General features: G+C 46.5%; 1 protein-coding gene across 3 annotated transcripts in view; it reads left to right on the plus strand.

Moving 5' to 3' along the window:
• LOC119969652 (parkin coregulated gene protein homolog) overlaps positions 1-23,122 on the plus strand; it is a 489,387-nt gene that overhangs the window by 246,242 nt on the left and 220,023 nt on the right. The gene's annotated exons all lie outside the window — the stretch shown is intronic.

The following is a 23,122-nucleotide window of genomic DNA, read 5'->3' on the forward strand; positions in this document are numbered from 1 at the left end:
TGGCTTCTCTAAATCCTGGTATATCTTTTTCTATCTCATGTTTCTCTTGCTTCTTCGCTATTTCTGTGAATATTCGTGGTTCTGAGTCTGTCATTGCGGCTGAAGTTCCCTCTTTTCCACCTTTTTTTCTTGTGTGGTTGAACCTTTCTTTGATCTGCTGATAGTAGCCAGCTGCTCAGTCAAAGCTGCTCCAAAGGCTGAAGAGACAACAGTAGGTAGGTGTTGCCTTTTCCTTCATCAGATCAGAAGAAACAGGAGTGTTACTCCAGGCTGCACAAGTAAAATCTCTATCTCTGCTGCTCCAGGTTCCTATCCCTTGACACCGCACCAAAACCTCATTTTGCTACTCAACTTCCTGCTAGCTGCCTGCAATTGATCCACCTGATCTTGCTGATCAGTTGCCTCTTTACCCATTTTTCAGGGAAGATGCAAAAAGAAGCCAAAGAGTTAAAATAGTCCAAACCAAGTTGATACTGACAATTCCTTTTCCATCCCAGGTCTCTCTGCTTATGTCTGAACATATCTATCTCAGTCAGTTCATAAGAAAGGTAAAATAATGGGTCTATTTCGCCCAGAGTAGCAAAGGCTAAAATGTTTTGAATTAAAAATTGAAAAGCTATATATGCTTGATAAGTTGAATAAAGATGGAGCAAAAAATCGATTTGCCCTGTTTTTCAGCTGCAGATGTTAGAATTTGCAACCTGCCCCTGTTGGTTCACTGGGGATAGGAAGCATGTAGATTTCTTGTTGTCACCTCACTTACCTGACAGTATAGTTGATAAGGTTGAGCAACTCTCCAACTAGCCTTTGTGTCAGCAGGTAGCTGAAGCAATATTGTTCTGAGAACATGTGATGCAACCAGTCCCCTCTGAAAGGAAGGCTGTATCAAATTAAAGGAGGTTGTTGAATGCTATTGCTGCAACGCTAAAGAAGGGCAGCGGAACACCAGGATAAAGAGAAAACTCCAGGATCATGGATGGGAACTGGAGGATTTAGTGGTGGAGGAGAAATGCCATGGGTTCTACAGAGGACCAGGAGGCCGTGAAGGAACAGCCTTAGGGGAGACACAACTGCAGGCCCCTTGTTGGAGCCTATGCGTGGGCACGCCATCAAATCCTCTGGTCTCATTGTAAGGATACAGCAACATTGCCTGCCAAATCGTGAAACATTCCCCAGTACTTCCATACAGTGTGCAATAGCAGAAATTCTTCAAATTCACTTTATCTCCAAGTTAGATGTCTGTCCCTCTAAATAATGTGACTGATGAGCCCCTCTTGCACCAGAACATAATCTTTGGTGAATGATGTACAAATGCATTGAAAGGACTTGCTTAATCCAAATTAGAGCAATGGGCATCACATCAGCCAGCTGGACTGCGTACCCTCAGGGTATCTTCAGTTCAGCTACCTCAGGCACATGCAGGGGATGCCCCGCATGAGTGCCTTTTTCAAGAGTAGGCTGTGCTGGATGGAATCACAAAACTGTTACAGTGCAGAAGGTGATGATTCAGCCAGCAGTCGCGCCTCTCTGTGACTTACCTCCTCTCTCACCAGGCATGAAGCCAATTTCATAATTTTTAAAAGCACAAGTGAACAATGCCATCGGGAACTCGGCCCATCAGAGGAGAATTGCAGAGGCCCCGGTCGGGCCCGCCAATGATGTGCAAATGGTGTTTTCTGTTGTACGTTTCAGTATGCATTGAGGTCGCTGTCAAGGTGACGGAAAATTGCGATTTGGCGTGTGTCGCGATTCTGGCATCGGAAGCTATTCTCCGCCAAATCGCATTTCTCAATCCCAGCGTCGGCCAATGGAGAATCCCGCCCCAGTTAAACGTAGGTAGTTGAGGACCAAGGGCTAGTTTCATAATGTATTATAGCCCTTCTTTTCATGTGTATTTTTGTCTTTCTTTTAAGTTAATAAACGTTCTTTATTAATGGTTCACACAACTCAACTGTTCCTCATTATGTTGTACATTGTCCCTCACTTTTATTCCAAAAGATAGCATACACCGTTGTGAGCTAGTATTCAAAGTTGCCCTTCTGGGTTTTAGGAAACCTTCACATTAATATCCAGCTAGCAATGAAGCAAAAGCCGAAGCGTCTGTCAACACCGCTGTCCTCAGTTCCGGCTGGTCTGACACCCTAAATATCACTACCAATGGGCAGGGCTCCAAATCCACATTCAAAACTGCCGATATTGTGTCATAAAAAGGCCCCAAAGAACCCACCACTTGCTGCAGGATCAGAACATGTGCATTATGATTCGCAGGTTCCCTCGAGCATCGCTCACACCAATCATCAACCCCCTCAAAAAAGCGATTCATTCTGGCTTTGGTGAGATGCACCCTGAATATGATTTTGAGTTCTTTCTTTTTTTTAAATTTAGAGTATCCAATTATTTCTTTTCCAATTAAGGGGCAATTTAGTGTGGCCAATCAACCTAACCTGCACATCTTTGGGTTGTGGGGGTGAAACCCACGGAAACACGGGGAGAATGTGTAAACTCCAGACGGACAGTGACCCGGGGCCGGGATCGAACCTGGGACCTCTACGCCGTGAAGCAGCAATGCTAACCACTGCGCAACCGTGCTGAAACAAACTTAACCCTGTGCAAGATAACGTTGCATTCGTCTGACGGAAAGACTCATTCCACACCTTCTCCAAAATGGGACCCAGCTCGTTTCTCAACTAATCTTCACCTCCTCCACCAAAACCTGCTCTTCCCCATGATCCATTCATATAACCCGAATGTGTTGCCCTTCTCCCACCCCGCACACGAAACAATTCTCTCCAGCAAAGTGGACGGAAATGCCCAGAACGCCTGCAGACCCAATCATGCACCTGATAGTACCTGAATATATCCATCCCACCAAGGCCTATCTTCTCCCTCAGCTCTTGCCAGTCAGCAAACCAACCCTCCAAAACACGCTCCAGCCCCATAACTTTCCATCCCCCAAGTGTGGCATAGATTTTCTCCGGCTGAAACAAATGGTTCCTACAGATAAGGGACCCCCAAGCTTGAAAAACTGGTGAAGCTATAATAATCTTTATTGTCACAAGTAGGCTTACACTGCAATGAAGTTCCTGTGAAAAGCCCCTAGTCGCCACATTCCGGCGCCTGTTTAGGTACACAGAGGGAGAATTCAGAATGACCAACTTACCCAACAGCACGTCTTTCGGGATTTGTGAGAGGAAACTGGAGCACTCGGAGGAAACCACGCAGACACGGGGAGAACGTGCAGATTCCGCACAGACGGACCCAAGCGGGAATCGAACCTGGGACCCTGGCTTGAAGCAACTGTGCTAACCACTGCTATCGTGCTGCCCGCTGCATATCTTTAGCATAGAGATGACAACTGGGTTCGGTGACTACTTCGCTGGTGGAACAGTGGTGTAGCCATCACCAATGCCTCCAGGCACGACCCCGACTCCATCTGTACCCAGACAATGTCCTGGTCCCTGAACCAAACCAACACCTTCTCAGTATTGTCCGGCCAATAGTAAAACAACTGATTCAGCAGCGCCTGCCTTCCTCTCACTTGGCAAAACCCCCTTAGAATCTGAGCTGGCAACCCTGCCCATATAAACCCCATTTTGAGCCCAAATAGCGAAAGCTAGTCCCAGCACACTGAAAGAGCAGTCCCCTCAACCCAGCTCCTCCCCTCATGTAGCCAACCACAAATACCTCACTCTTCCCAACAGTCAACGTATGCCCCCAAAATGAACTGAACCTCTCCAATATCCCCATAATATCACCCAACACCATTCCTGGGTCCCTTACAATACAACAAAAGATAATCAGCATATAAAATACCCTGTGCTCTATTCCCCCCTCACAATTGCTCTCCAATTGTCCAAAGCCCTCAAAGCAATTGCCAATGACTCAATCACCAATGCAAATAACAACAGGGACACAGGACAACCCTGCCTCGTCCGCCTATACAACCAAAAGTGCCCTGAATTTGGGTTGTTAGTTCGCACCCGAGCCAACGGTGCCTTATAGAACAACCGCATCCACGACACAAACCCAGGCCCAAACCTAATCCCCCCAGAACCACAAACAAGTACCTCCATTCAACCTTACAGAAGACCTTCTCTGCATCAATTACACAATTATCTCTCGCTCTGGCCCCACCGCTAGTGCAGGAACCATGTTGTGTAACCGCCTCGCATTAGATGACATCTTCCTGCCCTTTGCAAAGTCTGTCTGGTCCTCTGCCTCAACCTCCAGGAGGGACAGCTCCAACCTGAACACCAAAACCCTAGCTAAGCATTTTGGATCCACATAAAGCAGAGAAATCAGCTAATACAACCCACATTCGGTGGGATCTTTATCCTTCTTTAGAACAAGGGAGATAGAAGCCTGCCCCAGCATCTCCGGAAGGGAACCCCATGACAGTGAATCATTCATAGAATCTATAATGCAGAGGGATGCCACCCGGCCCATCGAGTCTGTACTGGCCCCTACAAAGAGCACCCCACTGAAGCCCCCATATCTACCCTATCCCTGTAACCCAACAACACCACCCAAAACTTTTTGTACACTAAGGGCAATTTATCATGGCCAATCCACCTAACCCGCACATATTTGGACTGTGGGAGGGAACCGGAGAACCCAGAGAAAACCCACACAGACACGGGGAGAACGTGCAGACTCCGCACAGCCAGTGACCCAGCCTGGAATCGAACCTGGGACCCTGGAACTGTGAAGCAACTATGCTAACCACTATGCTACTGTGCTACCTTACATCCCCATATCAAAAGGACCAACTGATCCACAAACTTCTTCCAAAATTCTACCGGGAACACATTTGGCTCCGGTGTCATCCCAGACTGCATCTTCCCCAAAGCTGCGCACGCCTACTCTAACCCAAAGATCACCTCCAATTCTTCCCACAACTCCTCCACTACCTGAGGAAATTCCAACTCCTCTAAGAACCCCAACATCTCCTGCTCGTCCTGCTCTGACTTATAAAACCCCTCGTAGAAGGCCTGAAACCCCCATTCATCTTCTATGGAGCAGACACCAATCCCCTTCCGGGCTCCTGCAGCTGCACAATTTCCCTAACTGCTTCTTGCCGCCTTAACGGATGAGCAAATAGGCGACTGGTCTTCTTCCGGTAATTGTAAACCGCCCTCTTTACCCATCGCAGCTGATGCACCACCCGCCCCATACACAACAGGCTAAACTGCTTTTACAGCTTCTTCCTGCACACCAAAGCTCTGGCATAGTAACATTTGCATACTCCCTATCCACCACCAAGATCTCATCTACCAACTCCTGGCACCCCTGCCTTGCTTTCCTTTCCACATGAGCCTTGTATGAAATGACCTCTCCCGATCACCGCTTTTAACAAGAGTTGTACCCTTTACTTTATATTGTTTCCGCATTCTTCCCAACAAAATTAATCTCTTCACATTCCTCCTCATTGAATTTTGTGGCACTCGATGAAATGCCTTTTGGAAGTCCATCAACAGCATTTCCCTCATCTGCACTCTCTGTTAATGCTTAACAAAACTCCAGCAAGTTTGTTAAACATGGTTTCCCTGAACAAATCCACGCTGGGGTGGTGATGCACTATCAATTACTACAAAGACGAGAGTAGTGGAATAATCGAGGCTTTATTGAGCAAAGATGTTGTGCCTCCTGTAGCTGCTACCAGAATGGCTGCAGCACTGGCAAGCACAGGCATTTATACGCCGCCTACTGGGCGGAGCCAGCAGGCAGGTATTTATCCATGCACTTCTAGTATATGAGTCTTACCGTACTATATATAATACAGCTAGTGGTGACTACCACAGGTGGCATGGTGGTGCCATGGTTAGGACTGCTGCTTATGGCCTTGAGGAACCGGGTTCGGATCCCAGTCCTGGGTCACTCTGTGTGGAGTTTGCACATTCTCCCCATGGGTTTCACTCCCACAACCCAAAGACGTGCAGGTTAGGCGGATTGGTCACACTAAATTGCCCCTTAATTGGAAAAAAATTATATAGTACTCGAAATTTATTTTAAAAAACAAATCCACGCTGGCTTTTCTTAATTGACACTCATTTGTCCATGTGATTATTAATCTTGTCCCAATTATTATTTCAGGAGATTTTCCTTGAACCAAAGTTAAAATGGCTAGCCTGTAGTTGCTGGGCTTACCATTACACCCCTTTTTGAAACTCACCAGTCCTCTTGCACTACCCCTCTGTCAAAGGAAGACTGGAAAATGATGGCCAATGTCTCCACAATTTCCACTCTCACTTCCCTCAGTATTCTTGGATGCATTCCATCCAGCCCTGATGTCTTGTCAACTTTAAGTACGGATAGCGTATCCAATACCTTCTCCTTATTTATTTTAAACCTTCCCAGTGACTGAATTACCTCTTCTTTCACCAGGGCCTGGGAAGCATCTTCGTCCTTGGTATTTTGAGTGCAAAATATTCATCTAATACCTCAGCCTTCTGCCTCCACGCATAAATCCCCATTTTGCTCCTAATTAGTTCTACAATTCCTTTTACCACAACATTATTGCAAGACAGAAAATCAGTGATTAACCTGCTAAATTTGAAGAAGTACTAAAATCTTTCGACTTTTATTTCAATCTAAAAAGCAATAAAATGCTCAAAGAGCTCAGTTTAACAAGTGTGGCCAGCAGCCAGTGGAACCTGTTGATTCATTCAATGGTTTGTACAGAATGGCAGAAGATTGCGAATATGGAGATTTAAAATCTGAACTCATCAAAAACAGAATAGTGGAAGGAGTAGACGATACACTCTCTGACTTCATGCAAGCTTAGGGAGATCAAAACCTGGGTTTTTAAACAGCAATCCAGGGAGAACGACAGTCAGAACTCTTATGAGCAGCACAGAACCATTTTAAGGTGTGGAAATAAACCATGGTGCAGAGGCCAAATCACAGTTTTCCTAGTTAAGCAACAAAGACACAGGGACCTTCTAGGCCAGGGAAAGCAATAGCTGAACTGGCTAGCAGAGCGACCAGGCCAACGATGTGGATTAAAGCACTCACAGGCGACATCATTGTCTTGCAATTTCAGCCCAGTATTTTCAGTACAATAATTTTGGAGTCTCTGGCAAGCTGTGCAAGATTAAAGACTCTCAAACAGATAGAAGGCCCAAAGATCAAGACTGAAAACCGAGGAGACACCCAGCCATGCTTCTTTGGTGAGATCAAAGATCTTGGCTTCTAATTTTGGAATGCGGACAATTTATTCTATGGCTATTGAACAAATTTTTAATTAGATACAGGAGCCAGTGTAACTGACCTGTTGGACAAAGGAATGTGGCTGAAAGACCTCTGGCTTTGAACAATAGACGCACCACTCTATGAATGTGGACGAATCTGACTTGCAGTCATAGTTTTTTAAAAATTCATTCAAGAGATGTGGGCTTTGCTGGCAAGGCCAGCATTTACTGCCCATCCATAATTGTCCTTGAGAAAGTGGTAGTGAGCTTCCTTCTTGAATCGCTGGAGTCCAGGTGCATATACACCCACAGTGCAGTTAGGAGTTTCAGAAGTTTGACCCAGCGACATTGAAGAAACGGCAATATGTTTCCAAGTCAGGATGGCATGTGGCTTGGAAAGGAACTTCACGTTGTGTTGCGTAATTTGGAATAACACAAGCTGCCACTAGATGCAGTTTTCAGTAAAAGATGCTCCATACTTTGAAGTGAGTTCAATGTGTTTTATTGAACTATTAGCACAGTTCTCAATGGTTCGACTCTCTGCTAATCTAAATGTAGTAACTCAGTCTCACTCAACCAGCCTTGCTCTAAGCTTGCTGGGGTGTGATGCTGAGGATACACCCTGTCTCACTCTGTAGATGTTGGTCTGTGGAAGGAGGTGGGGTGCGAGTGCCTCATCCCTTTTATAGTGAGATACCACCCCTGAGTGTCCTGACTGCTCATTGGTCGTGTCCTATTCTATGTGTTCATTAGCTGCATGTTTGCATATCATGACATCTTCTCCTTTTTTACATTTATTTTGGCTTATGTGAATACATGTGAATGAGTGTCTTAACGTGACTGACAGAGGCAACAGAACAGAGCAAACCAAACAAACGTTCACAAGTGCAGTCTCTGAGGCTTGCGTCTGATCCTGGCCGACCACCGGAAAGGTGGCAAGGGGACGAGGGTGCCTGGACAGGCGGGATGGAAGCCTGTGTGGTGGCCTCATGGTGAGAGGTATCAGGAGGTGGCAATTCAACATATGGAAATGGAGGAGAAAGTGGTTGCGGGCAGGCAACTTTGTGCAGTGCCCGTCGATTCCTTCACACGATGGAGCCAGCAGCCATACACAGAATTTACAGTGCAGAAGGAGGCCATTCGGCCCATCGAGTCTGCACCGGCTCCTGGAAAGAGCACCGTACCCAAGATTAACACCTCCACCCTATCCCCATAACTCAGTAACTCCACCAAACACTAAGGGCAATTTTGGACACTAAGGGCAATTTATCATGGCCAATCCACCTAACCTGCACATCGTTGGACTGTGGGAGGAAACCGGAGCACCCGGAGGAAACCCACGCACACATGGGGAGGATGTGCAGACTCCGCACAGACAGTGACCCAAGCTGGATTCGAACCTGGGACCCTGGAGCTGTTAAGCGATTGTGCTATCCACAATGCTACCGTGCTGCCCGGACAACATAAGAGCGCGGCGCGGCCTGTCGAACAACAACAGCCGGGGCAGACCACCCACCATCCGGTATTTTGGTCCTGACAGTGTCTGCCAGGGATAGCACGGCCAGATCCGTGGCATGGGCATCATAGCCCTGCTTTTGACGGTCTCTGAGCTGCTGCAGCACCAGGAGATGATCCAGGTTGGGCAGGTGTATGGCTGGAAGCATCATCTGCAGGTCACTGTTCATCAGGTGTTGAGCCCGCGACATGCCAGTGGACAATGGAGTCGCCCTGTATGCGAGCAGTGCAAGGTGTATGTCGGAAGCAGAGTCTGCGGCCTTGCAGATGAGCTGTTTCACAATGTGCACCCCTTTCTCGACTTTTCCATTGATCTGCGGATAGTGTGGACTGGAGGTGACATGCTGGAAATTGTATGACCTGGCAAACGTGGGCCATTCTCAACTGCAAAAGCGCGGGCCATTGTCGCTCATGACGGTGATTGAGATGACATGCCTTGAGAACATCTCCTTACAGGCTTTGATGATAGTCCGAGAGGTGAGGGAGCTTCAGCACCTCAGGGTAATTCGAGAAATAGTCGATGATCAATACGTAGTCGCGACCATTCGCATGAAAGAGGTTGATGCCAACCTTGGACCATGGAGAGGTCACTATGTCATGCTGTTGGAGCGCCTCCTTGCTCTGCGCTGGCTGGAACCGCTGACAGGTAGCACAGTTCAGGACCATGTTCGTGATGTCCTGGCTGATGCCAGGCCAGTAGACAGCCTGCCGGGCTCTGTGTCTGCACTTCTCGACGCCCAGGTGTCCCTCATGAATCTGGCACAGCACCAAGCTCTGGAGACTGAGAGGAATGACAATCCTGTCCAGCTTGAGGAGGATACCATCAATCACCGTCAGGTCATCCTTCAAATTGTAAAATTGTGGGCATTGCCCTTTCTGCCAGCCATTGGTGAAGTTGTGGATGGCGCGCTGCAAGAGGGGGTCTTTGGCTGTCTCATCACGGATGAGAACTATCTTCTCGTCTGTCGCCGGGAGAGTGCTAGCACACAGCTGCACCTGGGATTCGATGTGCTGGATGATCTCCAGCGGCTCACTGGGCGAGGTGACGGAGTGGGACAATGCATCAGCAATGATGAGCTCCTTGCCAGGTGTGTACACCAAGTTGAAGTCAGACCTCCTAAGTTTAAGTAGGATTCTCTGCAACCGAGGCGTCATGTCGTTCAGGTCCATGTGGATGATGTGGACCAGAGACCTATGATCCGTCTCAACAGTGAATGTCGGCAGGCCATAGACATTATCATGAAATTTTGGGACGCCGGTGAGAAGACCCAAGCACTCCTTCTCAATCTGTGCATATCTGGTTTCAGTGTGCGTCATCGCCCTTGATATGTAGGCTACTTGTGCCCAGGATGATGTGTCATCTCGTTGAAGCAACACCGCACCAATGCCATCCTGACTCGCATCTGTGGATATCTTTGTCTCCCGGCCCGGGTTGAAGAATGCCAGGACTGGTGCAGTGATGAGCTTGGCTTTCAGCTCCAGCCACTCTGTCTGGTGTGCCGCCTTCCACTCAAAGGCAGTTGACTTTCTCACCAGGTTGCGGAGGGCCGTGGTGTGTGTGGCCACGTTTGGAATGAACTTGCCCAGAAAATTGACCATACCCAAGAAGCGCAGCACTGCCCTTTTGTCCTCAGGGACCATCATCGCCTCAATGGCCTTGATTGAAAATGAAATGAAATGAAAATCGCTTATTGTCACGAGTAGGCTTCAATTAAGTTACTGTGAAAAGATTGTGTTTATGTCCGGACGCACACCATGCTGTGAGATCTGGTCGCCTAGGAACTTGAGCGTCGATGTGCCAAAACAATATTTAGACCTGTTTAACTTTAGGCCATTGGCATGTACACGACGGAATACCTTCTGGAGACGGGACACATGTTCTTCAGGGGTCGTGGACCACATGATGATGTTGACCACGTCCACACGAACCCCTTCAATGCCCTCTATCATCTGCTCCATGATGTGATGAAATATCTCCGATGCCGAGATGATGCCAAATGGCATGCGATTGTAGCAGTATCTACCAAAAGGCATGTTGAAGGTGCAGAGCCTTCTGCTGGACTCTTCCAGCTGGATATGCCAAAATCCCTGTGATGCATCCAATTTGGTGAAGAAGCACGCGTGTGCCATCTCACTCGTAAGTTCCTCCCACTTCGGGATGGGGTAGTGTTCATGCATGATATTCTTATTGAGATCCTTGGGATCAATGCAGATGAGCAGGTGCCCTGAAGGCTTCTATGCACACACCATCGAGCTGACCCAGCCAGTCGGTTCGGTGACCTTGGATATGATGCCTTTTTGCTGAAGATCCTTGAGCTGTGCCTTCTGATGCTCTCTCAGTGGAGCAGTGACTCGTCGTGGTGCATGGACCACCGGCTTGGCATCAGGTCGTAGCAGAGTCTTGTATCGATACAGCAGCGTGCCCATCCCGTTGAACACATCTGGATACTGGGCGAGGATGTCGTCGATGCCAGCCTGAAGATCCATATGGGAGGATGTTGTGGTGTTAACCCTTTGAATGAGGTTCAGCTGCTTGCAGGCGTGCACAGTGATAATGGCATTGAATATCAAGAGCTGGTGATTAGATCCTCTCTTGTTGGAGATGGTCATTACCTTGCACTTGTGTGGTGTGAATGTTACCTGTTACCGGTCAGAATAAGCCTGGGTATTGTTTAAGTATTGCTGCATTCAGATATGGACTGCTTCAATATTTGATGAGTCATGAATGAGCTGAATAATATGTAATCATCAGTAAGCATCCCCATTTCTGACCTTAAGGGCATTGATGAAACAGATGGATGGGCCGAGAACATAGACTATAGAACATAGAACAGTACAGCACAGAACAGGCCCTTCGGCCCTCAATGTTGTGCCGAGCAATGATCACCCTACTCAAACCCACGTATCCACCCTATACCCATAACCCAACAACCCCCCCCTTAACCTTACTTTTTAGGACACTACGGGCAATTTAGCATGGCCAATCCACCTAGCCCGCACATCTTTGGACTGTGGGAGGAAACCGGAGCACCCGGAGGAAACCCACGCACACACGGGGAGGACGTGCAGACTCCGCACAGACAGTGACCCAGCCGGGAATCGAACCTGGGACCCTGGAGCTGTGAAGCATTTGTGCTAACCACCATGCTACCGTGCTGCCCGTGAACACGAGGCATAATTCTGGAACCACTATGGTATGACAATAGGGCAGCACGGTAGCATTGTGGATAGCACAATCGCTTCACAGCTCCAGGGTCCCAGGTTCGATTCCAGCTTGGGTCACTGTCTGTGCGGAGTCTGCACATCCTCCCCATGTGTGCGTGGGTTTCCTCCGGGTGCTCCGGTTTCCTCCCACAGTCCAACGATGTGCAGGTTAGGTGGATTGGCCATGATAAATTGCACTTAGTGTACAAAATTGCAATTAGTGTTGGGTGGGGTTACTGGGTTATGGGATTGGGTGGAGATGTTGACCTTGAGTAGGGTGCTCTTTCCAAGAGCCGGTGCAGACTCGATGGGCCGAATGGCCTCCTTCTGCACTGTAAATTCTATGATCTATGACAACAAACAAATCTTCGAGCTGATGTAAGTCATCCATTACCAACCTTTTTCTCTCTTAAGCAGGGTTGCGTGTGGAGCCCTGAATTTCCTCAGACAGCAAAAAATGCCAAGACAACCAATGTTGTTCATCATGTAAAATGCAAGTTCCTGAGTATTCAAATCTAAAAAAAAAAGTACCTCAACTGTGACTTCATTTCTGAACTGTCTTCCCTCTTTGTGGAGCAGGTTTGTCTATTTTTGCTGTAGGTGTAAGAAACCTTTAATTGTCAGACCAGCCAACCACCCAGGAGGTAACTACGATGCCTCCAGTAGAAGATGTTAAAGAGAGTGACAAGTAGTCTGATGAGCCTCAACATTCGGTTCTGACAATGGTACAGGAGGTCAACACTGCAACCATCAAACATATGTGCAACTTCCAGCCAGCATGCCGAAGCCAGAAAAGATGCTGGAACTTCGTCGCAATCTTTCATTGCCGACAGCGAAACACAGAGGTGAGCATACCACTAAACCACAGGAATGCTCATCCAGTGCCACAGAGGACATCACCACAACCCACACGACAACAGAGGTGGTGAAAGAAATGATGAGACGATGAATACAATGTTTGTCCGCCTCGCAAATCAACGAGTTAGAGTAGCATCCACCAGCCACTGCAACAGCCAATCGACAAAATACGGTTCAACAGGAAACAATGGAAGAAAAAGCTGAAAACATACCCAGATGCCAGAACAATCTCCAAACCTACAGGAAGAACCAGCAGTGACAGAGCCTACCACTCCTCCAGCAGCAGTACGAGAGAAATATAGAAGGGTTAAAAGGCCTCGGGACAGCCAGAGTATTTGAATTCAAGGGCCTGAAGTGGGGAGATGGGGCAGTGATAATGTAATAATAAAAGTGTAAATGTATGATCGTAATAACAATATAAAAGCGTAAGGTAAACTAGAATCACTTAAAATAAATTGGACAGGGCAGCACGGTGGCCTAGTGGTTAGCACAACCGCCTCACGGCGCTGAGGTCCCAGGTTCGATCCCGGCTCTGGGTCTCTGTCCGTGTGGAGTTTGCACATTCTCCCCGTGTCTGCGTGGGTTTCACCCCCACAACCCAAAAATGTGCAGAGTAGGTGGATTGACCACGCTAAATTGCCCCTTAATTGGAAAAAATAATTGGGTAATCTAAATTTATAAAAAATAAATTTAATAAATAAATAAATAAATAAATACATTGGACAAAGACTTAGCGGGAGGTGTAGTATAAAGGACTGGCACTTGTAGGGTTATTGTGGGACAGACCACACAGTGATGTAAGAGGCATATGACCCGTTCCCAGGGTCTGTTGAGTGTTGAACAGAGCTATGCATACCAGCAAGGATGAGACAGCACTATCTTGTACCTTTACTGTATGTTGTGTTGGAAAACCATGACTGCATGAACTGGGTTTTGCTTTTAAAATTTGTATGGCCTTGTCTTATTTGGACACGATGGTTTTTTTTACAAAACGGTCATTAGTGTAAATTTGGACTGGAAGCAACTGAATGCATTTTCAATTAAATCCCCTGACAAGCATGGTGCATGAGAGGGAGAGCTGTTTGTTTGTTTTAATTGCAATGACTCTAATTGATGAGGAGAAAATCGGCAAATTCCAGTGAGTTACTGGAAATCACATGATTGAGACAAGCTTTAAATTCTGGACCTGTTGCTTTTGCAATCAGTGTGCTTTGGGGAATTAACTGTGAAGGAAGGCTGGCTGAACTCACACTCTCCCTGCCTTATCTGAAATGCATGTGTGATTATCAACCTGCAGCCAGAGAATCCTCATCTGACTGTAACTTGCCTGCGTTTGGAAATCTGCAAAACTGAATCAAAAGAATTGACCCAGCTCTGTTTGTACATTCTTCAATGCTGAAGCTCCATAGGTGAGAACTTCCAGAAATCTACTGGGACCAGCGGTCCATCTTCACATGAAGGAGGTCCAGTTCAATGTCATTGAACGCTGTGGGCTGGATTCTCCGATTCTGCACCTATGTCCGCAGAATCCGTCTGGTCTCACGACCAAAACGTGGGCATCGGCGCAGCCCCTGCACCGATACTCCACCCGATGGGGGGGCTAGCAGCAATGCCACATAAAGCCCTGTCTTTACCTGCCGATAAAGACGCAGATTGGCCGGGTCCATGGCCGCACATACAACATGGCGCCGGCGCACCCGTGGACCCAACTGCCAAAAACTGTCCACCCGTAACGCCCCTTGCCAACCCCGGACCATCCCCCACCCCGGCCCCCTGCTGAAGTCCCCACGCCAGCGGAACGGCTCCCCATCACTGAGGCGACGATAGACACAGTCCACAGCCGCCACGTGAGGTCCCCAAAAAGTAATAGGACATGCACCCCAAGCCGTTGGGGATTCGGTCCATCGGGGGTGGAGCATCGGGAAAGGGCCTCAGGTGATGTCCTGAGGCCGCCCCAACAGCATGCAGTGTACTCCTCGAGTACCCTGTTTTTGAGGGGGCGGAGCATCGGAAAAACGGCACCGGACCCGATTCTGGCATAAAAATGGATTCTCAGCTGATCGCCAAACGCGATTTCGGTTGAGAATCCAGTCCTATGAATTTTTGCTTTTCCTTAGAAAGTGTTTTGCTAACCACCCATCTCTGCAGAGACCATTTGTGTGTCCTTTGTTGTCTGTGTGTATGGTCTGAGTCCTGGGGAAGTTTTAAGAAGAGCTAGATGGTTATTCTTCCAGATAGCAATTTTTTTGAATTAATTTATGGGTTGTGAGCGTTGCTGGCTCGGCCAACATTTATTGCCTATCCCTAGTTTCCCTTCAAAAGGTGGTGATGAGCTGCCTTCTTCAATCACAGCAGTCCTCAAGTTGTAGGTACACCCACAGTGCTGTTCGGGAGGGAATCCAGGATTTTGACCCAGTGACAGTGAAAGAACAGCGAGATATTTCCAAGTTAGGATGGTGAATGACTGGAAGGGGAACCTCCAGGTGACAGTATTCCCAGGTGTCTGTTGCTCTTGTCCTTCGAGATAGTAGCGGTCATGGGTTTGGAAGATGCTGTCTAAGGAACCTTGGTGAGTTCCTGCAGTACCACTGTTCGTCAGTGGTGGAAGGAGTGACTGTTTGTGGAAGGGGTAACAATCAAGCGGGTTGCTTTGTCATGGGTGATTCAAGCTTCTTTGAGCATTGTTGGAGCTTCACTCATTCAGGCAAGTGGAGAATATTCCATTACGCTCCTGAATTGTGCCTTGTAGAGGTAAGACAGGCTTTGAGAGTCAGGAGGTGAGTTACTCGGTGCAGGATTTCGACCTGTTGACCTGTTCTGATAGTCGTGTGTCTAGTCCAATTCAGTTTCTGGTCAATGGTAGTCCCAAGGATCTTGAGAGTGGAGGATTCAGTGATAATAATATCATTGAATGTCAAGAGGCAAAGTTTAGATGGTCACTGCCTGGCACTTATGTGACACGAAAGTTACTTGTGTGTTAAACAGTTCTTGCAAATTATTTTTTAAAAGTTTGTTTTATAATAAATAATTTGTTCTGAGTTTGTTGAAAGTCTTGTCACCTCAGCTTTGGGGGCATGGTTTGATTATAGACCAAGTTGGCACCTCATTTACCGGCACTTGTATTAATGTGAGAGGGACAGGTTGTGAAGGACGTCTTATTCTCCCTGGAACGATAGAGGTTGAGGGGCGACCTGATAGAAGTCTATGCGGGGCATGGACAGAGTGGATATCAGAAGCTTTTTTCCCAGGGTGGAAGAGTCAATTACTAGGGTACATAGGTTTAAGGTGCAAGGGGAAAAATTTAGAGGAGATGTGCGAGGGAAGCTTTTTTTACACAGAGGGTAGTCAGTGCCTGGAACTCACTGCCGGAGGAGGTGGTGGAAGCAGGTACGATAGTGACATTTAAGGGGCGTCTTGACAAATGCATGAACAGGATGGGAATAGAACATAGAACATAGAACATAGAACAGTACAGCACAGAACAGGCCCTTCGGCCCTCAATGTTGTGCCGAGCCATGATCACCCCATTTAAACCCACGTAACCCACATACCCGTAACCCAACAATCCCCCCATTAACCTTACACTACGGGCAATTTAGCATGGCCAATCCACCTAACCCGCACATCTTTGGACTGTGGGAGGAAACCGGAGCACCCGGAGGAAACCCACGCACACACGGGGAGGACGTGCAGACTCCACACAGACAGTGACCCAGCCGGGAATCGAACCTGGGACCCTGGAGCTGTGAAGCATTGATGCTAACCACCATGCTACCGTGATGCTACCACCATAATACAGGCCCCAGAAGTGAAGAAAGTTTTAGGCTCGATAGGCAGCATCCTATCGCGCAGGTTTGGAGGGCTGAAGGGCCTGTTCCTGTACCGTACTTTTCTTTGTTCTTTGTTCTTTACCACTTGTGTTTCTAATATGTATGAGGCCAATAGTTATGATGGTGAAGGTTTTATTTTAATGTAACTGAGTCAAACTCATTGATGTTGATTCCTCCCCTTTGTTGGGAATGGGCATTCCCCTGAATAATTGTGGTGTCAACATAAAAGGTTCTTTGCATGGGAACTGCTAACTAGGGACCGACTGATGGCATGTGTGAGATAGGCGGACCTTACGTTAATCAATTTTACACAAGGAGATATCTGGTGATGAACCCCTCTTGCACAGAGTCAGCTCTGGCAACATGGTCATACCTCTCAGCTTCGCTGCCATTGGCAGCCTACTCATACTCTTCCATTTGGGAATCATCAGAATGGACAAGAGCTTCCTCCTCCTCATCATCTTTCTCATCCTCATCCTTCACCTCACAGGTTGGAGCTCTTCCCATGGTGCCATCATCATTGATTTCTAGGCCCCTCCACTCTGCAATGTCCACTAATATTCTTAATACCTTTCCTGGGAATAATGCAAGGCTCCACCTCGGCACCTGAGGCACCCAAAGTGCATTTTTAAAATGCAAATAGCCTGATCGATTGTACTCCTTGTGACAACATGTCTGCTGTTATAGTTGTGCTCTGACTCAAGATGAGAGATCCTGAAGAGAGCCATTCTTAAGAACCTTGTCTCCTAGAAACCAACCATGGATCTGTGTAGGTGGCCGAAATAGCTGAGGGAGTAGGGAACTCCTTAGTACGAAAGTGTCAGGGAACCTTGCACACACTTGAAGGAAGAGCTTATTATGGTCTCAACCCACCTGTACATTGAGTAAATGGAAGGGCTTTCAGGTGATGTGCCGAATTATGAGTTGGAGCCTTTATGGCAGCATGGGTGCAATCAATAACACCCTGCTCCTGAGGGAAGTCTGCTTATTGGGCAAAGGACATGACTCTGCATCTGAGATGCCAAATCTACAGGAATATTTATGTGATTCCCCCACACAAGCAAATGGTACAGTTTATTAACTACAGCATTAACTAGTACAGTTGACAAGGGGGAGCCAGTCGATGTGGTATATTTGGACTTTCAGAAGGTGTTTAAAAAAGTCCCGCACAAGAGAATATTGTGCAAGATTAAAGAGCATGGGATTGGGGGAAGTGTATTGAGGTGGATAGAAAACTGGTTGGCAGAGAGGAAAAATAAAATTGATTACGATAAATGGCGGAGCGGGCTTGAAGGGCCAAAGGGCCTCCTCCTGCTCCTATCCTCTATGTATCTATGTAAATCCACCCTCCCTTAATGCAGTACAGTAGCACAGTGGTTAGCACTGTGGCTTCACAACGACAGGGTCCCAGGCTCTATTGCCCGCTTGGATCACTGTCTGTGTGAAGTCTGCAAGTTCTCCCCATGTCTGCATGGGTTTCCTCCGGGTGCTCCAGTTTCCTACCACAGGTCCCGATAGACGTGCTGTTAGGTAATTTGGACATTCTGAATTTGCCCTCTGTATACCCGAACGGGTGCCTGAATGTGGCGACTAGGGCTTTTCACAGTAACTTCATTGCAATGTTCGTGCCGCTCCAGCGCCGTGCTGGCCCCATGTAGGGCCAGAATTAGTCCTGGCAGCGGCCCGTTCACACAGTCATACAACGCAAAGGCGTTTACGGTGGTGTGGACACTCTGCTTCGGGATTGGAGAATCCAGCCCTTAAGTGCCTGTGCCCAATCCTTGCAAGCCTTGGTGCTAAGAATAGTTCCTGATGGTCACTGGTCAGTAAAATCACAGATTGAGCAATTCCATTTAGGTCTTGGAATCCCTTGGCCTTGTCCTGCTCAAAACATCAGTTGATTGATTGCAGTTGTATTAGCTATGAATCACTCTGGAGAGCACCACTGTCTTTCCAAGCTCTTCAGTGTGTCTTGATGCAACAACAATCTCCCTACCTGTCACTTCCCTGGGTGTTCTGCAGATCTTGAGATGTGTTAATATGCTCGTCTCATCAGTTCACCATTTTAACCATATGTGTGGAGACAGTGTCTCCTGCCTGTACTAAATTGATGCTTCCAGTCATATTTTGAGTTAATATCCTGGAACTCCCTCCCTAGCAGCACTGTGGGTGTACATATTATGAACTGCAATATTTTAAGAATGCAGTTCACTGCATCCTTCTCTATGGCAATTAGGACGGGGCAAAAAATGCTGGCTTGGCCAGCAGCGCCAACATCCCAAGAACCAATAAATCCGTTAAAATATTCTATGATTATAAGCTCGGTACCGAGTCCCATTAAACCGTGTCCTTGAAATCAAGCAGAAATTCTTGTGGCAGGTACAACAAGTTGAGAGAGTGGTTTTGAGTAAAGTAGGTACTTCTTTTGAAGGGAGTGTCAGCCATGGCTCAGTTAGTAACACCGTTGCTTCTGAGATGTGGGTCAAAGGCGCTCTAGAACCTGAGCATAAAAATCAAGGCTGACAATGCAAATCTGATGGACTGCCGCATTGCTGGATATTCTCTCTTTCTGTTGAGATGTTTAACTGAGGCAGCTGCTGCTTCTGCACTTGCACTCCTGCTGAACAAAAGATGTTGCCCTTTGACTGACTGCAATCTTTAAAATGCTGCACCAGAACGGTATATTTCCTCCTTCTTCACAGCAAAAGTAAGCTAATGAAAGATGGCTTTCTAGCCTCCAAATAACCTTGCATGTTTATGAGGAATGGAAGGGAAAAATGTGGTAGATTAGATAAGGACAACTCATTTGCAATTCTGGCAATGAGAGTCTAGATCATGCAGTCAGTCACATGCATCATTTGCAAAGTCACTGGATACCTTAGAATCCCTACTATAGAATCCATAGAACCCTTACAATACAGGAGGAGGCCATTCAGCCCAATTGACTCTGCACCGACCCTCCGAAAGCACACCCTATCTAGACCCACGTCCCTGCCCTATCCACACAAACCCGTAACTCCACCTAACCTGCACATCTTTGGACACTGAGAGGCAATTTAGCATGGCCAATCCATCTAACAGCACATCTATGGACTGTAGGAGGAAACCTGAGAGCCCAGAGGAAACCCATGCAGGCATGGGGAGAAAGTGTAAACTCCACACAGACAGTCACCCAAGGCCAGAATTGAACCTGGGCCTCTAGTGCTGTGAGACAGCAGTGATAACTACTGTGCTACCCATACCTGTCATTTAAATACATCAGTTGAATATGTTGATTGAATACCTCAGCAAGGAATTTTTTTTCTTGTAGGGACTACAGCTGGATTCACCAGAATGATACTACCACTTGATACCAACATTCAAATGGTTACATTTTGAGGATAGTTAGTATAAACAAGTTTAGAAGTTTGAGGGTTAACCTGATAAAGGGATTTGATAGTGCAGACAGAGAAAAACTATTTCCTTTTGTGCGGGAATCCAGAACAAGAAGGCATATAATCTTAAAATTACATATAGGCTTTTTTAGAAACAAAATCAAGAAGGTCTTGTTCATAAAAAGGACAGAAAAGGATGGGCTTTCAGGCGAGTAGAGTGGTGGCTTGGCCCTCCCACGACCTGTCCACAATTTTACAAGGGGCCTAGTGAAGCACACCCCATCCTCACCCCACTGCGGCACTTGTGGCCAATTATTGGTCACTTAAAGGCTGCTTTCAGCCTAAATCTTGACACTGGCGGGAGAAGTGAGAAGTTCAGGGGGAAAGCCCAACAAGTCACCCTGTTCGGGCCTTGGGTGGGAAGGGGGTTGCCCTCTCTCAAAGGCACCCTTTCCAAATTAAGCATACTGCACCCCCACCAGGCCTTCCACCTCTGGGTGCGCCCATACCTCGACCTCTCTGTCAAAATCCCCACCCCATTCTCCCCACCCTCCTCCCTGCCAGGCCTCACAACCTTCCCATCATGAGCCTCCCCAGGCAGGCAAGAAACCCAGCCTTCCTTGGAATTCAGCTCTCCCAAAAGGTTGTGAATGGTGGGTCAATCATAATTTTCAAGACTGATTATTACACGAGATTATGATGGTTAAAAGTATGAAGGCAAATGGAGAAAATGCAGGTAAATGGAGTTGTTGCACAGATGAACCATGATCCGACCGAAGGGTAGAGCAGGGACAAGGGACTAAATGACCTCCTTTCCTACGTTTTTAAAAGATAGAGCTGAAGATAATACATTTTGTCTTGCTGCCAGTAACTCTTTTAAGTTAGTCATTACCTGAAATTCACATGTGCAAAGTAATGACTTCTTGTCACTAAAGTAATTTACTTTGTGTCAATGCAATTTTTTCACATAACTAATTAAATCTTACATATACAGTAATTGACTGTTTCATTTTACTTGCACAATTCAGATTTGTGATCTAAAATTAAACCTATTTGAAAAGTATTACGCTTAAAGTGGCAAATATTTTGTCTAGACATTTGTTTTAAATAGTTTGCTTGATCAACTCATTATTATCCCGAGTGCAAAAGGAGGCCATTCAGCCATCGAGTCTGTACTGACCCTCTAAAAGAGTACCCTGCCTAGCCCCACACCCCACCCTACCTCCGTCACCCACCTAACCCTGCACATCAAGGGGTAATCTAACATGGCCAATCCACCTAACCTGCAAATTTTGGACTGTGGGAGGAAACTGAAACACCCACAGGAAAGGCACGCAGCCATGGGAGAAAGTGCAAACTCCACACAGTCACCCAAGGCTGTAATTGAACTCGGTCTCTGGCGCTGTGAGGCAGCAGTGCTAACCACTGTGCCACCATCCTGCCCTAAAACATTTTTCTGCTTATGTTGAGATGATGATATTGAATGTCATTGAATTCTTTTTTTCATTTTTTAGCAACAGTATTGAATCAACTAGTCTCAGAACACATACAAGATGAGCCAGATGTGGGCAGCATCTGATGCAGCAGTTAGCACTGCTGCCTCATGGCACTGAGGACCCGGGTTCCACCCCAGCCCCGGGTTACTTACTGTCTGTGTGGAGTTTGTACATTCTCCCCATGCCTGCGTGGGTCTCAGCCCCACAACCAGAAGATGTGCAGGGTAGGTGTATTGGCCATGCTAAATTGCCCCTTAATTGGAAAAAATAAATTGGGTACTTCAAACTTAAAAAATAGATGGGCCAGATGCAAAGCAAAGCCTCACTTTGCCACAATATTATGCCTTTACGCTTGGTAATTTTCTCCCTTGTGCTTTTAATAATGCCGGCCCTTGCTACAGTACAGTTCTACGCCTGCCAATCCTCACTATTTAGGATGAAACATGAACAATTGCCAGTTGCGAGAAATACCAGCTCTTGGTGCCACAAAAGAAAATTTCACACTTGCCTTGGAGGGCCTCTGTGTGTGGATCTACTTCAGCCTGATTGGAAAACACTTGCTAAAGCCAGTTACAATTGACACTATAAGACCCCAATTTGCATAAATTCATAAGGCTTCTGTCAGTATTGGGTGGGTGCCTTGTTTGCCTGCAGCACCCTGCAAGTAAAAGTATGCAACGCTGAGAAAGAACCAAACTACAAGCGGGAGAATAATATGCTTGTTTTAATTCCCCAATCACTCAGTTTCGGGCGGCAGGAAGGGTTAAAGTGAACCCTACAGTTTTGCATCTTAGATACAAAATTTGAAAGTTTTTTTTAGCTGTAATCTTTACTGTCATTAAACTTTTCATTTTTAATATAAAATGTGTTTCCAGTAGATTTTTATAGACAGATTTTATGATATATTTTTGCAAACAAATGTAGGAGATCTTTACATTATAAATATTGCCCCCGAACACAATCCAGTACAGATTGTTACAAGTAAGTTACTGTTTTATTCATAGTTTCATCATTGAGATTATTGGAAAGGTCAGTAACCTATTGTGCCAGGAATAATCAACAGAGTGTTGTCAAATGTATACAGAAATGCAGCAATTTGCAACAAAATGCATTGTCTCAACATTTAATGTATCTTTGTAATACTGGTGTTTGTATGTTTTGACGTCTTAAATGACAGCATTGTTCAATGTATCAAGCATTTGTTCAAAGTTTAATCAGAATGTTTCTATGTAAGCTGTTCTCAAGCTAAGGAATTCAGGGGGAGGGCTGGATCGGAGGTGTTACTTGTAGAAAGACATTATACTTACCTTTAAACACAGCCAACTTGTTCCCAAAACAAAAGGTCATTTAGTCTATTATTCACAAAAGTGAGATTATTGTCAAACAAAAGCAACAGAAGATGTTTCATAAAGGCCATCGGTACAAAAGGGAATAATCATGTGTTACCACACAGATATCTTAGGAGGCGATACGAGAACTAGTTTGCATGTTAATGCTTTTGTTCGTCATTAATGGGGGCCTACAAAATTACTTGCAAACATTTGCCTCTTTGTCCAAAAACTATGATTTCCAGAATTTATTCATTGAGCTGTCTTCAATGATTTCTTAGTAATAAGCTTAAAACATAGATGCCCAATTGTTTGATGAGAGAGTAT

Source organism: Scyliorhinus canicula, chromosome 1 (genome assembly GCF_902713615.1).
Source record: "Scyliorhinus canicula chromosome 1, sScyCan1.1, whole genome shotgun sequence".
Classification (NCBI taxonomy): domain Eukaryota; kingdom Metazoa; phylum Chordata; class Chondrichthyes; order Carcharhiniformes; family Scyliorhinidae; genus Scyliorhinus; species Scyliorhinus canicula.